Source organism: Lithobates pipiens, unplaced genomic scaffold (assembly GCF_037356315.1).
Source record: "Lithobates pipiens isolate NorthernLeopardFrog02 unplaced genomic scaffold, aLitPip1_a1.2 Scaffold_16, whole genome shotgun sequence".
In the NCBI taxonomy this organism is placed as follows: domain Eukaryota; kingdom Metazoa; phylum Chordata; class Amphibia; order Anura; family Ranidae; genus Lithobates; species Lithobates pipiens.
This window is the reverse complement of record NW_027507748.1, coordinates 423,589,568-423,605,782: the sequence shown is the minus strand read 5'-3', so window position 1 is coordinate 423,605,782 and position 16,215 is coordinate 423,589,568.

The window sequence follows — 16,215 nt, the reverse complement described above, 5'->3', positions numbered from 1 at the left end:
GGTGCAGTAGTGTTGGAGGTTGTTCCGCCACCACGCCTCCAAAATACTACTATTGGTTGTGACACACCTCTCTCCTCCACCCCCTCCTCTTCTTCTTCCTCCATGGCCTCTTCCAGTGCTCTGTCCTCAGAACCAGCGGTGCTCCATAGGCGTTCCAGGGGCTACGCAAGTACGCAGGCAAAACGATGCCATGCCGTGCTTGCACTGGATTGTTTGGGGGACAGGAGCCACACTGGGGCGGATGTTTTGTTAGCTCTGCAGGGGCAGGCCGAGAGGTGGTTGACGCCACGCCAGCTTAAGCCAGGAATGGTGGTTTGCGACAATGGCACCAACCTCCTCTCCGCCCTCCGACAGGGACAACTGACCCATGTGCCCTGTGTAGCTCACGTCCTTAACCTGGTGGTGCAGCGGTTCTTGGGCAGGTACCCCGGCTTACAGGATGTCCTGAAGCAGGCCAGGAAAGTCTGTGTGCATTTCCGCCGATCATTTAATGCCTGTGCTCGGCTGGCTGAGCTCCAAAAGGAGTTGAACCTGCCCAAGAACCACCTTATATGTGACATGCCCACCAGGTGGAACTCAACGTTGGCCATGCTGCAGCGGCGGCACACGCAGCAGAGGGCCATCAATGAGTACCTGTGCGACTACGGCACCAGGATAGGGTCAGGGGAGCTCGGATTTTTCTCACCACGCCAGTGGGGCATGATCAGGGATGCATGCACTGTCCTGTCACCGATTGAGGAGGCCACAAGGATGGTGAGCAGTGACAGTGCATGCATCAGTGACACTGTACCTCTTGTCCACCTCTTGGAGCATACACTGCGTGGAATAATGGACAGGGCACTTGAGGCAGAACAGAGGCAGGAAGAGGAGGACTTCCTTGCCTCTCAAGGCCCCCTTTATCCAGACAGTGTCCCTGTTGTGCCACCCATCACACAGGAAGAGGATGAGGAGGAGGAAGAGGAGGAGGAGGATGATTGTGTCAGCATGGAGGTGGAGGCTGGCACTCAGCATCAGCAGCAGCAGCAGCAGTCTTGTAGGGATGATTTACAGTCCCAAGAAACACGTGGACTTGTACGTGGCTGGGAGGAGGTAGCTGCGGTTGTCCTTAGTGACCCAGAGGACTCCGGACTGAATGCCTAAGCTAACCTGCATGGACTCCCTGATCCTGCAAAGCCTGCGGAAGGATCCTCGTATTCTTCGGATCAAGGAGAGGGACCATTACTGGCTGGCCACTCTCCTTGATCCACGGTACAAGGGTAAGGTTGCCGACCTTATCTTGCCATCGCAGAGGGAGCAGAGGATGAGACATCTCCGGGAGGCCTTGCAGAAAGGTCTGTGCAACGCGTTCCCAGAGACTGGGAGGTTACAAACTCCTGGTCCTGGACAACGTGTTGCTGAGGCATCGGTCAGAAGGAGCGGTGGAGAAGGTGGCCGTCTGACTGATGCTTTCAGACAATTTTTTAGTCCGCAGCCCCAAGGTATGATCGGTTCCAGCAACCATCAGCAGCGTCTGATTTACATGGTGCCGGAATACCTAGGGGCAAGGTCAGACTTGGACACCTTTCCCACCGAAAATCCTCTGGCTTACTGGGTCTTGAATATGGATCACTGGCCAGAGCTTGCACAGTATGCAATTGAGCTACTGGCCTGTCCTGCATCCAGCGTTCTTTCAGAACGCACCTTCAGTGCTGCTGGTGGCTTTGTTACCGATCACAGTGTGCGGCTGTCTACCGAATCAGTTGATCGACTGACCTTCATCAAGATGAATCAGCCTTGGATCACCCACAGCTACCAAGCACCTGAAGCTGATGTAACCGAATAATTTTTTTGGAAATATCACATCCCTTCAAGACTGCCTATGCTGATGCTGAGTGACTGTCCTGTTATGTTGATTGTCTATCCTCTTCCTCCTCCGATGATATGTTGGAAGAACATTTCTGTTTCTGGGTAATGCCATCAGCCCAATTTTTCTGTCCCTGTTTAACAGGGGCGTTTAAGTACAATTTTTGATGCAATGCTTTGCAGCAGGGCTAATTCCTGCAATAAAACAAGAGTATATGGGAGAGGTTGCAGTGTTGTGGGACCAGCACCAGTGCCTAAGGCCCAATTTTTCTGCCCCTGTTTAACAGGGGCGTTTAAGTACAATTTTTGATGCAATGTTTTGCAGCAGGGCTAATTCCTGCAATGAAACTAGAGTATATGGGAGAGGTTGCAGTGTCGTGGCACCAGCACCAGTGCCTAAGGCCCAATTTTTCTGCCCCTCTTTAACAGGGGCGTTTAAGTACAATTTTTGATGCAATGCTTTGCAGCAGGGCTAATTCCTGCAATAAAACTAGAGTATATGGGAGAGGTTGCAGTGTGGTGGCACCAGCCCCAGTGCCATCAGCCCAATTTTTCTGCCCCTGTTTAACAGGGGCGTTTAATTACAATTTTTGATGCAATGCTTTGCAGCAGGGCTAATTCCTGCAATAAAACTAGAGTATATGGGAGATGTTGCAGTGTCGTGGCACCAGCACCAGTGCCTAAGGCCCAATTTTTCTGCCCCTCTTTAACAGGGGCGTTTAAGTACAATTTTTGATGCAATGCTTTGCAGCAGGGCTAATTCCTGCAATAAAACTAGAGTATATGGGAGAGGTTGCAGTGTGGTGGCACCAGCACCAGTGCCATCAGCCCAATTTTTCTGCCCCTGTTTAACAGGGGCGTTTAATTACAATTTTTGATGCAATGCTTTGCAGCAGGGCTAATTCCTGCAATAAAACTAGAGTATATGGGAGAGGTTGCAGTGTGGTGGCACCAGCACCAGTGCCATCAGCCCAATTTTTCTGCCCCTGTTTAACAGGGGCGTTTAATTACAATTTTTGATGCAATGCTTTGCAGCAGGGCTAATTCCTGCAATAAAACTAGAGTATATGGGAGATGTTGCAGTGTTGTGGCACCAGCACCAGTGCCTAAGGCCCAATTTTTCTGCCCCTCTTTAACAGGGGTGTTTAAGTACAATTTTTGATGCAATGCTTTGCAGCAGGGCTAATTCCTGCAATAAAACTAGAGTATATGGGAGAGGTTGCAGTGTGGTGGCACCAGCACCAGTGCCATCAGCCCAATTTTTCTGCCCCTGTTTAACAGGGGCATTTAATTACAATTTTTGATGCAATGCTTTGCAGCAGGGCTAATTCCTGCAATAAAACTAGAGTATATGGGAGAGGTTGCAGTGTCGTGGCACCAGCACCAGTGCCTAAGGCCCAATTTTTCTGTCCCTGTTTAACAGGGACATGTAATTACAATTCTTGATATAATATTTCACAGGAGGGCCCGTTCCTGTGCCCACCCAGAGTAACTGTGAGGACTTATAGTGTTGTGGCACCAGCACCACAACCACCAAAGGTCAATTTTTCTACCACTGTTCAACAATGGCATGTAATTACAATTCTTGATATAATCGTTCACAGCAGGGCGCTCCAGCGCCCAGCAAGAGTCACTTTGAGGGCTTACAATGTTCTGGCAAAACCAACACCTTGTTCCGCCATTTCTGCAGAGCATATAGGGCAGGCCCCTACTTTCAAACATCCAACTTACAAACATCTCCTACTTGCAAACGGAAGGAGACAACAGCAAGTGAGATGAAAAAAGATGGATGACAAAACAAATTATACAGGGGTGATAACCCTTCCTTATGTTTTCCAAAAAGCTTAATTTTTTTTTTTTTTGACTGGAGCTACACTTTAAAAATGTACCAGTTGAAAATTACAAACAGATTCAACTTAACACAACACACCTACACAGTCCCTGTCTTGTTTGCATCGCCTGTATACTGCTGTTCTGAGTATATAGGGCCTGGGGGCCACACGCATTTCCTTTTTTTAATATGGGTACGGGGTTCCCCTTAATATGCGTACAAGACCCAAAGGGGCTGGTAATGGGCAGGGAGGGCTACCCATGCCATTTTTCTCAATGATTTTTAACCATATTGCAGGAACCAGATATAACATTAAAACCGCAAGCAGTTTTAAATGACGTTATTTCCGTTAAATGTCATTTTGTGCAGGGACTGTTCTAAACACGGGAAACACGTGGCACTTCACAGGCATACTACAGACACCCCCCAGGCACCATATTTAAAGGAATATTTCACTTTTTTTTTCCACTTTAATCGTCATTAAAATCAGTGCTCCCGCCAAAACGGCAGTTTTTAAAACTTTTTTTTGCATTGACCCATGTCCCCTGGGGCAGGAGCCAGGTCCCCAAACCCTTTTTAGGACAGTATCTTGCATATTAGCCGTTAAAATTAGCACTTTTAATTTCGAACGTTCGAGTCCCATAGACTTCAATGGGGTTCTAACGTTCGTACGAATTTGGGGTCCGTTCGAAAGTTCTTGTGCGAACCGAACCGGAGGGTGTTCGGCTCATCCCTAGTCACGATTAAAAATTGTGCCATAGGCGACGTTTACAAATTTCTATAGGTTACCAGTTTTGAGTTACAGAGGATGTCTAGAGCTAGAATTATTGCTCTCGCTCTACCGATCGCAGTAATATCTCACATGTGTGGTTTGAACACGGTTTTCATATGCGGGTGCTACTCACGTTCATTTCTTTGTCCAAGCTTGTTGGGACAGGGTGCTTTGACTCTGCAGCTACAATCATTCTGTGTAAGGCTCGGTTCACACTTGTGTGATGCGGGAATACTGTGAATCCAGCACGGGTTCCCACATTGCACCCGACTCGCAGGCAGTTCACACTGTCATATTCAAACCGCTGGGAGTGTCAATACAAAGTTAATGACACCCCCAGATCGATTTTCATATCGCAGTGCGAACTGTCAATTCGGACATGGATCGGATCGCATGGGTGTGAATACCGATTCTGGTGCGGACCAAAAAAAGGGTCCTGCACGACTTTGGTCTGAATGTGATGCAAATTCAGCCATACAATCTGTATGGCTGAATGCGCATCGCACAGATATTGCATGTTATTGCACTGTGAATCACATGCGATGTCGTACAGCGCACCAATGCGAAGCCAGCCTGAGTTAGAAAAAAACAATGAGCTTTCTTTTTTATTTTTATTTAAAGTGTTCTCTTGTGAACACATTTTATTATGGTCAACAGTAAAATACTGTACTTTGGCCACTAGATGGAGCTGAGGAGCATAAGTAATATATACTGTATGTCTTGGTAACATGAGATACAAGTAAACTATTCTAAAGCAGTGGCTCTCAACCTCAGTCCTCAAGTATCTCCAACAGGTTTGCTTTATCCTGCACAGGTGCTTTAACTACTTCAATTCAGGGCACTTACACCCCCTTCCTGCCCAGGCAATTTTTCAGCGCTGTCACACTTTGAATGACAATTGTGCGGTCATGCTACCCTGTAACCATGTGAAATTTTTATCATTTTCTTCACACAAATATAGCTTTCTTTTGGTGGCAATCACTTCTAGGTTTTTTATTTTTTCCTAAAAAAAAAAAAAGAATGAAAATGTTGATTTTTTTTTAAGTTTTTCTCAGTTTCTGTCAGTAAATTTTATAAATAAGTCATTTTTCTCGTTCACTGATGGGCGCAGATAAGGCAGCACTGATGGGCACTGATAGGCTGCACTGATGAGGTAGTACTTATGGATAGTGATGGGGCGACACTTACGGGCACTGATCAAGTGGCACTGATGGGGAGGCACAAATATGCCACACTTATGGTTACTGATAGGCACAGATATGTGGCACAGATAGGCAGCACTGGTGAACACAGATAGGCAAGACGGATGGGCGGCACTGATGGGCATTGATGGGTCGCATTGATGGGCAGCAGTGATAGGTATTTATGGGCAGCAGTGGTAGGCAGCAGTGATAGCCAGCACTAACTGGCATCACTAATGGGTACTGATTGGTTACACTTGTGGCCACTGTTAGTTGGCACTGGTGGGCACTCACTGCTGGCACTGGTGAGCACACTGCTGGCACTGGTGGGTGCTTTATTGTAATCAGGGCACTGATTATCAGTGCCCTGATTACATGCCTAGATGTCCTCTGTGAGGAGATGCTGCTGATTGGCTCTCCTCTCCTCACACTCTGTCAGTGTGAGACAAGGAGAGCTAATTGCCAGTATCTCCGTGTTTACATGTGATCGGCTGTGATTGGACAGAGCCGATCATATGGTTAAAGAGCCGCAGCTTTTTACAAAAGATCGCGGTCACGCCATGTCCTAGCAACAGGGTGCCGGCGCGATCACCACGCTGCACTACTCCAGGGGAGCGCAAGTCATAAGACATCCACCCAGAACAAGAGTCGCACCGCCTCGCCATCATTTGATGGTGGGCAGTGGCAAGTGGTTAAATAAGAATAATTGGTTTGGTATTTTGGACAGCTATTTTATCTAAGAGAAATTCCCAATACATGGCCTGTTGGAGGTGATTGCGGACTGAGGCTGTGAACCAGGGCAGGACTTAGGGTGGTGGGGGCCTCTGGGCTTGAGTCACTTTCGGCCCCTACCTTCTATACATTACTGTATTTATCGGCGTATAACACGCGCCAGCGTATAACACGCACCCCAAGTTTAGGAGGGAATTTTAAAGAAAAAAACTTTTAGGAGGGAAGTTTAAGGAAAAAACTTACATCAATGCAGCCTTATCAGTGTCCATCTGCAGCCTTGTCCAGTGTCATTGGTAGCCTTGAAGTTTAAAAATGGTGCCGCTGAGATACAAAGTCCTGTGTATCTCAGCGGCTCTTGGGCCCTCTCGCAGTCCCGAGTGGAGCCAAGAGTAGCCGTGTGCACTCGGCTCAGCTCACAGTCACGCCCAGTCCCTGTGTTATGTCCATCATAGGTCGGGACTGGGAGTGACTGTGAGTGGAGCCGAGTACACTTGGCTATGTTTCTCGGTGGTGCCCATGGGCTTGAGCCCAGTCAAGCCCAATAGTAAGTCCGGCCCTACTGAGAACCACTGATCTAGATCATGCTAGAGGGAATTAGCAAGTCAATGTAGCTAATTGTTACATTAATTTGCTATTTCTCTCTATGTTCTCTACAATTATCACTGGGGTCTTCTGAAAAAGGAAGCAAACAACATAGTAAAGTAGAGTTATAGTACTTACCAGTACAGCTACCTTTGCAGATGAATTGCACTCTCAGCTTCTGGAAGATCTAGCCGTGTCACATGCCTGTGTCTTTCCCCTATGTGCTGTAGTCACACCTGCTGCCTACTATGTCACCAATAATAATGCCACTCTAAAATGAATGTATTGGCCAGTGATTGGAACACCAACACACAATGAGGAGATGTGATTAGTCAGACTTCTGGAAATGTTGAATGGTGAATATTCCAAAGACATGCTGATAGGTTAATAGGCTCCACTCTAAACTGCCCTTACTGCCTGAGTTAGGGACCTTAGATTTTAAGATCCTTAAGGGTGGGTACTGATGCGAATGCACTATATATATACAGTGCCTTGCGAAAGTATTCGGCCCCCTTGAACTTTTCAACCTTTTGCCACATTTCAGGCTTCAAACATAAAGATATAACATTTTTATTTTTTGTGAAGAATCACCAACAAGTGGGACACAATTGTGAAGTGGAACGAAATCTATTGGATTTTTGAAACTTTTTTAACTAATAAAAAAAGAAAAGTGGGGTGTGCAAAATTATTCGGCCCCCTTGCGTTAATACTTTGTAGAGCCACCTTTTGCTGCGATTACAGCTGCAAGTCGCTTGGGGTATGTCTCTATCTGTTTTGCACATCGAGAGACTGAAATTCTTGCCCATTCTTCCTTGCAAAACAGCTCGAGCTCAGTGAGGTTGGATGGAGAGCGTTTGTGAACAGCAGTTTTCAGCTCTTTCCAGATTCTCAATTGGATTCAGGTCTGGACTTTGACTTGGCCATTCTAACACCTGGATACGTTTATTTGTGAACCATTCCTTTGTAGATTTTGCTGTATGTTTGGGATCATTGTCTTGTTGGAAGATAAATCTCCGTCCCAGTTTCAGGTCTATTGCAGACTCCAACAGGTTTTCATCCAGAATGGTCCTGTATTTGGCTGCATCCATCTTCCCCTCAATTTTAACCATCTTCCCTGTCCCTGCTGAAGAAAAGCAGGCCCAAACAATGATGCTGCCACCACCATGTTTGACAGTGGGGATGGTGTGTTGAGGGTGATGAGCTGTGTTGCTTTTACGTCAAACATATCGTTTTGCATTGTGGGCAAAAAGTTGGATTTTGGTTTCATCTGACCAGAGCACCTTCTTCCACATGTTTGGTGTGTCTCCCAGGTGGCTTGTGGCAAACTTTAGACAAGACTTTTTATGGATATCTTTGAGAAAAGGCTTTCTTCTTGCCACTCTTCCATAAAGGCCAGATGTGTGCAGTGTACGACTGATTGTTGTCCTATGGACAGACTCTCCCACCTCAGCTGTAGTTCTCTGCAGTTCATTCAGAGTGATCATGGGCCTCTCGGCTGCATCTCTGATCAGTCTTCTCCTTGTCTGAGCTGAAAGTTTAGAGGGATGGCCAGGTCTTGGTAGATTTGCAGTGGTCTGATACTCCTTCAATTTCAAAATTATCGCTTGCACAGTGCTCCTTGGGATGTTTAAAGCTTGGGAAATCTTTTTGTATCCAAATCCGGCTTTAAACTTCTCCACAACAGTATTACAGACCTGTCTGGTGTGTTCCTTGGACTTCATGATGCTCTCTGCGCTTTCAACAGAACCCTGAGACTATCACAGAGCAGGTGCATTTATACAGAGACTTGATTACAACAGGTGGATTCTATTTATCACCATCAGTCATTTAGGACAACATTGGATCATTCAGAGATCCTCGCTGAACTTCTGGAGTGAGTTTGCTGCACTGAAAGTAAAGGGGCCGAATAATTTTGCACGCACCACTTTTCAGTTTTTTATTTGCTAAAAAAGTTTAAAATATCCAATAGATTTCATTCCACTTCACAATTGTGTCCCACTTGTTGGTGATTCTTCACAAAAAATTTAAATTTTATATCTTTATGTTTGAAGCCTGAAATGTGGCAAAAGGTTGAAAAGTTCAAGGGGGCCGAATACTTTCGCAAGGCACTGTATATATATATATATATATATATATAGCACTAACCCCCGAAGGAGCTGCTGGTTTGATTGGGCTTACCGTTACCTTCTTTACCTCTATTTGCGTGTCTAGGGGTTCCTGTGGTAGATGGCCCAGAAACTTTAGAAACTGACGACAGTTTAAGGGATTTTTATTTGCAAAAACATAGTTAACGAACAGTCTCTCAGTATATGATCAGAGGGTTAGGAGAAAAGTCCAGGTACTCTTAGTGTCAAAGTCAATAATAAAGAACTTGCTTACTTTGACTAAATCCAGAGAATAGCCATTCACAGCTGGATCTTCACCCTAATCGGATAGTCCTTCTCTCACCAGGCCTAGCAGCCAACAGGGTTCTTAAATCAGGAATAAGTCTCTGCCACAGACTTTGTTGTAGAACATGAACAAGGAAACCTGAATACTTGTAGCACACTCCTGTGGTACCAGTATTTTTCAGCCGGTTCGGCGATACCTCACGAAATTGGATTCACTTAGGTCCCTCAGCCTCACCAGGCTCTTGCTAAGAAGCCAACCCGTGCATGGCCTTCTTCTGAAGAGTCCTCCCCTGGATAGCTACGAAGTTGCTGTGCCTCTCCGCAACCGGAGACGGCACCGGACCACCTCCGAATCCTTTCCTTAATTTCCTTGCCTTGGGCTAGCCAGCCCAGAGAAATAAAGTCGGGTGGATCCGCACCCCAGGCCACAGCCTTCCTGGGGGCTGGTCAGGAGGACCAGGACCATGGAGTCAGAACATAAGTACCCCCTCCCAGAAAGCACAGCAAGAGTGCCACTCCCACTGGGCTGGCTCCGAGAGAAAGTAACCTTAAAGGACCCAACCAGACTGTGTTTCGATGCCTGCCAGAAGAGAAAGTGCCCTCTATGGCAAGACCGAACACCCTATAGTCCAGTCAGACTGATGCTGAGGTCAAAATTTGGAATAATTATACCCAAACCAAACTGCAGTTCAGGTGTAACATTAAATGTAAAAAAAATAGTGCGTGCTATTCAGGAACCGGCGCTACATACAGTAATATTCCACCAGCGCTGTAATGGTAAGTATTATAGATGTATTTTTTGTTCTTGATGTGTCATAGGGGTTCATTTACTAAAACTCTAAAACTGGAGCACACAAAATCTGGTGCAGCTGTGCATGGTAGCCAATCGGCTTCTAACATCAGCTTGTTCATTAAAGCTTTGAGAATAAAACATAGAAGCTGATTGGTTTCTTTGCAGCGTGGCATCAGATTTTTTGCACTCTCCAGTTTTAGTAATCCCTCCAGGTGTCTCTTTAAGGCTTGTTCACACCATGGTTAATGACCTGTTTTTCTGCACCAGATCAACACAGATCAGTGCAAGGTCACATATTAAATAATGTTATGTGCATGAGCATTCAAGTGTATTTTGTTGAGGCCGGGTTCTCGCGTATGCAAATTGGATGCAGGTTTCCCCACATCCAATTCGCATGATGAGTGTGACCAGCTCTCAATGGAGCTTGTCTACACAGCTCCGGGGTTGCCCCGCCTCATATTCAGAAAGTGTCTTTGGCTCTGATTCGTACCTGAACCGGTGAACAGGGATGCACCAGACCCCAGGCACGTACCCACGGCTGCATATGTGTGAACCCGGCCTCACACACATGAATGCATGTAAACACAACACAAGTGAAAAAAAAAAAAAAAAGATATTTAACCACTTCAGCCCCGGAAGGATTTACCCCCTTCCTGACCAAGCCTTTTTTTGCGATACAGCACTGCATCGCTTTAACTGACAATTGCGGTCGTGAAACGTTTTACCCACAAATAGAGCTTTCTTTTGGTGGTATTTGATCACTTCTGTGGTTTTTTTTTTTTGCGCTATAAACAAAAAAAGTGACAATTTTGAAAAAAAATATGCAATATTTTTTACTTTTTGCTATAATAAATATCCCCAAAAAATATATAAAAAAAACACATTTCTTTCACAGTTTAGGCCAATATGTATTCTTCTACATATTTTTGGTAAAAAAAATTGCAATAAGTGTATATTGGTTGGTTTGCACAAAAGTTATCAAGTCTATAAAATAGGGGATAGATTTATGGCATTTTATTATTACATTTCTTTTATTAGTAATGGCAGTGATCTGCGATTTTTATCATGACTGCGACATTACGGCGGACAGATTGGACACTTTTGACACTATTTTAGGACCATTGGCATCCATTGAACAGTGCTATAAAAATGCACTAGTTACTGTGTAAATGTCACTGGCAAGGAAGGGGTTAAACACTAGAGGTTACCAAGGGGATAAGTGTGTTTCCTCAGCGTGTTCTAACTGTAGGGGGGGGGGGTGGGCTCACTAGAACATGTGGAGATTACTGCTCCCGATCACTGTCATGTTGCTAGGCAGAACAGGGAAATGCCTTGTTTACATAGGCTTCTTCCCGTTCTGCGTCTCTGTGCCAAAAATGCGGGCAACCAGCAGACATCGAGTCTGTGAGACTGTGCCCTCTAGCTGCGAATGACGCAGTGACATACGGGTACATTGTTTTGTGTACCCGTGCCACTTTGCCGAAGTATATCAGCATGAGCCAGTCGGCAAGTAGTTAAAATAAATTGTGGTTTGTTTTTTGACCCTTCCAGGGACCTGTAACTTCACAATGGATGAGATGAAAATATATGCCAATGCACATAAAAATCCAAAGTAATGCACATAAAAATGCATGTTAAATGTATTTTGGATGTGCTGCAATGAGTTTTTTATGTGCAGTGTAGTAGAAAGAACATTTAGGGGCGGTTTTGGAGTGCTCCCAAAATGCCCTACCCATTGAAATAAAAAGCGATTCGGTGGCGCCGCAACACGGGCACTTTAAACCCTTTCTTCGGCTGCTAGTGGGGGTTAAAAGCGCCCCGCTAGTGGCCGAAAAGCGCCGCTAAAACTAGCCACTATACCACTAACATCGGGCGCTTTCAGTGTGAAGGTAGCTTTAAGGCGCGCTCATACTGCCCACATGGTAAATGTTCCAAAATACCTTTTGATGCAGCTACAGCTTTTAAATAGATCAAAGAAATGTTGTTTTTAGAAATCAATTAGTATAATATATCAAAGCCTTTTCTAATAATCTTGTATGGATAATTATAAAGCAAAAAAAGCTGCCTATAAGGCTCCTATCAGACTTTTGCGACTTGGGATCCGTCCCCACTGACACAACAGAAGTCGCTGCGACTTCAGAAAAGGTTCCTCCACTACTTTGATCCAGCCTTTGATGCGACTTTGGTCCAGAGAATGTAAAGTCACCCCAAAAAGTTGCATCAAAGTCGAGCTCGCGCTGGAAATCGTGCGACTTTAGAGACTTATGTAAAAGGGGCCTAAGACAAACATTATACCAAATAATACAACACAGAAACGACTTCATATATTATTCTTCTTTATTAAGCTTTTTGTATGTTTTTTTTTTTAAAAGGTAAAGTGGATAGATTACTAGCATGTGCCCATCATGAAATCTCTTATGTACAGTGGCAGAATGACAGATACACTTTTAAATACTAGCATAGTTACTGAAAACTATTTGCACAAATATTCCCTTACTACCTTTACATGCTGTCATGATCCCTACTGAAAAAGCCTGACACAGACTGCCCAGCAATGCGTTTCAAGCTCTCAGCAGTGAAATAATAATAGACACTGTGCCGTACTGAGAAACCTTTCAGCACAGGCAGAGATATGAGATTAAAATGAACCAAACCAAGTGATATCTTTGCTAGAAACAGCATGGTTAAAGCACAGACTGTTATAAAACTCACAACAGAAACAAAAACGTACTTTGGTATTATTGTATATTCTTTTAGGAGAATATCAGGCAAGACAAAAATAATTAATGAACCTAAGAAATAGCTAATATATCTTTGATAACATTTAAGGGCTGTAAACGCCCTCCTTGGATTATGTAAAAAAAAAACTGCTGCTGATAACCATTATTCTATTGAGGAGGGACCAGGGCTGTCTTTAAGGCAGGGTAAAAGGGGCAGCTGCCCCAGGCCCAGTCATTGTTATGAGGCCCAAAGCAGCTGCCCCTTGAGCCTACACTGCCTGAAAATAGTTGACAAGTGGATTTGCGAGGGCCCAAGAAAATGATTGCCTAGGGTCCATTCAATATTAAAGATGGCCCTGGGAGGGACTATGGTAATTGTTTCTGAGATAATCTGCCCTGTATATGTTCAGGACTATAGGAGTACAGTCCTAACCATATATACATAAATTCATGTGACCAGGACTTGTTAAATTGTATGTCCAGCCAAAACTTTTTGGTTTTGTCTGGCGTAAGGAAGGATTAGAACCCCTGTCTGGTTTTTCATGCTATCCAGAACTGTGCTCGAAAAAATTCAACCCCATTTGCTGTCCCAGTGAACAAATTATTCCATTAGATATGAAGTGAGTAAAATTGCCAAAAATAATCTCCCCCTACTGTAATAATAAAAAGCATTTTTTATTTCTGTCTATGATGCCACCTTGGATCATTCTTCAGAAGGCAACATTAATATACAGGAGGCCTAAGTGTGGGGTAATCTCTCTAACAGAGCCCCAGACAACAGTGAAAGCCTGACAGAGCTTCTAACCTTTCTCCACTATATTCACAACAAAGCTTTTGCAGTTTAAAACTTTAAAGCAGTAATAAACTCAAAATTAAAAAATGTAATATATTGCAGCTTATCAACCCTGTGGTGGCTGCATCAGATTTTCCCCACATCCAATTCACATGACATGCTAGTGTGACCAGCTATCAATGGAGCCGGTTCACACATGTCCGGGAGCTGCCACTGTCCGTGTTGAAAACGGGTCCTGCACGTGTTTGGGTCCTGTTCAGGTGTGAATTCAGGTAAAAATTTGGACCTGAATCGCACCTGAACCAGTGAACAGACACGCACCAGACCCCAGACTGGAAACCGCGGCCGCGCATATGTGAACCCAGCCTTATCTTTAAGTGAAAAACAGCTAAAATTATTTTTAGTGTTTTGCTTGCTTCTGATCACAGAGAAACATTAAGTGTAAAGTAGGACTGGAGGCAAAATAAAAAAAATAAATAAAAAAGTTGATACAGTAGAGAGGGATTAGAACACCTATCAGTTTTTATTGCGGTCAATGCCCTTGTTAGGGAGATCCCCTCTTTCTATTTGTCCGGTTTACCATGATCAAAAAATCCCACATATTAGGTTGTCCCCAAAACATGAAAAGAAGTAAAATATTCCAATGGGGACACTAATTCTGTTGACCCAGGTGATTTTGACCCAGGATAATCTGGTTGGGGTTTGGGACAGGGTGTGAAGGGAAATCTTCACAATGGGACACAGATAGCAAAAAAAACTGACAGAGGTTATAATTCTCCCTTACTGTATCCAAAATAAAAAAAAAGGTTTCATATTTAGTTCTACTTTAAGCCATAGTAAATGATTTCCTTTGGTCACATATGGCCCAAAATAATAGAACCAGTAGATCAGGCTACTATTTGCCCAATAATATCATTCTTACAAGCTTAGGTATAGGTGATCATCACTAGGAACAAACTTAAATTAAAAAGCAGTCCAGGGGTATAAATCACACAACCCCCATTTGTGTACATAACCATATTCTACTTGGTCTTGTAAAACAGAAATTGTTCTATTTTGTCTCCATTTATTCTAAAAGGTGGACTAAAGTGCCAAAATAAGGATGTTTGAGGATGTTTGAGGCTCAGCACACTGTAGGTGCTCAAACCTATTCTTCTGGAGAAAGCCAGAGCTGGCCGTTCCTTTAACATATTACATTTGTTTGTATGCTAAGCAGACCTAAGTTATTTGTGAACAAAGCCATAGGCCATACATGGAGCCCAGTTCAGCCAGTTTACATAGTTTGGCCAAATTTCGATCCATCTGTGGACAGGGAGATTGTACAGAAGTTGATCTACTGATCAGCTTCTATACAACCCTCCTGAAAGATTTGTACACAAGTCGATTTACGGATCGGCTTTTGTACAACCCTCTTGACAAATTTTTCCCACTCGTCATAATATACTGATCAGTATATTATGACGCCGGAGAAGTCTCTCCACTGTCACAATACAATAGCTCAGTGGGGAGGATTCCCCCATCCACACATTCGGAATTGGGTTATTTTATTTTCGTTCAACCCATCTATGATCTGTCTATGTCTGATAAGTTATTCTCACTAGATCACTGCATAATGCAGTTTACACACTATCCAGTCTTCTGGCCATCAAAATACATAAGGATTTTGGTTTTCTCTAAACAGTTTTAAAGAAACTTGCCTGTGGCATGGTAAGCCTATAGTCATAGGGGTATACACATACAATAGTGAATGACTATTTAGCCAATTTTTGGCCACTAGATACCAATCAGAAGGTTTATTTAGCCCATTTCTTGTCCAGATTCAGCTGCTGGTTTGGTGGGTCATATCCCTTTTAAATTAATCCAACAAGCATCTTGATTTCATGAGAAATCCTCGCCTCAGTAACATTTGCCCTATCTGGTATACAGTAGAAGTCATATTCCTGCGTTCACTGTATTGATACATTTTACATTCTAAGAAGACAGGTCATTGATTTTATCAGATTCATCATTATTTCCTTAGAAATCCTGTATTAGAAGACCAGCTGAACTCATTCCTTGCCACACGCATTTACTACCCTGGAAATTGAAATCTTAGACTTCGATTCTCATTTTGTAAACACCAACATATGTTATTGCCCTATGAAATGAATGAATGCCCAAACAAAACAAATACTATTATTGATGAATTATTAAAATCAGCTATATTCTTCCTCTTTCATAGACCCTCATTTTTTTTTTAGTTCTTCTAAGAATTGATACCTGGCAGTCCTTCTGAACTACACTTTTTTTTTTTTTCACTTTGGAAAGAGTAACTTCAGGTCCTTTCCTGTCAAAACAGGAAGTGAGAGAAAAACCCTCCAAAGTGTGGGAATTCCTTGTTGTCAGCAGAACTAGTGCCCCCTCTATTTTTGTTCTGGTGACAACCCAAAATTTGTGATTTTCTTTCACTTTAGGTCAACCTTTCTCAACCTTTTCAGCACAGAGGAACCCTTGAAATAACTTTCTGGTCTCAGGGAACCCCTGCTAAAATTCCTATATCTACATCTCATAATACATTAATGTGATGATCAATGGGAAGA